The sequence below is a fragment of the Egretta garzetta genome, unplaced genomic scaffold, assembly GCF_000687185.1.
Source record: "Egretta garzetta isolate BGI_Z169 unplaced genomic scaffold, ASM68718v1 scaffold526, whole genome shotgun sequence".
NCBI classification, from domain to species: domain Eukaryota; kingdom Metazoa; phylum Chordata; class Aves; order Pelecaniformes; family Ardeidae; genus Egretta; species Egretta garzetta.
The window spans coordinates 1,043,657-1,044,936 of NW_009259967.1; positions in this window are offsets into that span (position 1 = coordinate 1,043,657).

The following is a 1,280-nucleotide window of genomic DNA, read 5'->3' on the forward strand; positions in this document are numbered from 1 at the left end:
CAGGGAAGTGGTTGAGTCCCCATCCCTGGAGGTGTTTAAAAGATGGGTAGATGAGGTGCTTAGGGACATAGCTTAGTAGTGGACAGGTACGGTTGAACTCGATGATCTTAAAGGTCTTCTCCAACCAAATGATTCTGTGATTCTATGATTAAATTGTCCTCAACAACATCTGTCAAACAGATCATGGCTATTTTACTTGATTTCAGAGTCCAGATCAATTGGCCAGATTTTTTGGCTTGTAAATAGAAGGTGCGATAATAGCATTTTTAGGTCTTTGCATGTTGCCTCAGTGACGGCGAGCAAAATAGAATTTGAAGGGAGGCAATCCAGTTTTTGGAAATCCCCAAACAGAAGCCATGACTGTTTGTTCAGATCTACGGATTGTTTTCATAACAACCCAAGCAGACAAGGAAGAATCTGTTCTGCCACCCACCTGTGCATCAGGCTGCATCAGTGCAACACGTGCATTCTGCTTAAGGCAAAAGTCCTGTTCAGTTGTAATTCACCAAGTTCAGTGGCTGTGGTGTTTTGATGGTGAGAAAATAAAACTTCTGCAATAAAAGGTCAGTTTAAAAGTATAATTCTGTACTAATTTCTTACTATTGTTTCAAATGATGTGGTGAGTGGAGGACATCTTAGGAGGACATGCGAAAGCCAATGCTGGCTATTTGCTGTGTTAAGCTACATGTTTTTATTGCTGGTTTTAATGTCTTTCCACCGTTGTATTTAAATGCAGCTGCATTCCCTTACATCCTGAGCGGTGATTTTAGAGTTGCTTTGCCAAATCTACAGTCAATTTGCTCCTCACCTGTGGTTTTGTGGTGTGACGTGATACTGCAGCTTGTAGGCTTGTTGATTGTGTCATTCCTTTGCCATTAATTGCTGCCTAACACATCATCAGGCGAGTTGGGTGAAACGGCAGCCTATTTCTGCAGCCTTAATTCCCGTTTGTATTTCCATAGAACAGGATGAGACTACTCACGTGTCTGAGACCCGCAGGGTAAGACTAGAAGGCTATTCAATACACAGAAGTTGCAAAAATGTAGTTACTTCAGGCTTTCCAGTTTGTCTGTGTTCGCTGTGCCTTGGCAAAGGTGCCCAAGCCAGTTCTGCAGTCGAGTCTGGACTTGCCCACAGTCGGGGGAAAAGGCGATTGGAGTGGCTCTTTGGCTTTTTAATTTAAGTCTCTCTCCATAATCACAAGTCAGACCGCATGCCAGGAACAAATGACAGCTTGTGCCTGCGCGAGTGGATGGTGTTGCCGTACCACCCCCGAGCCA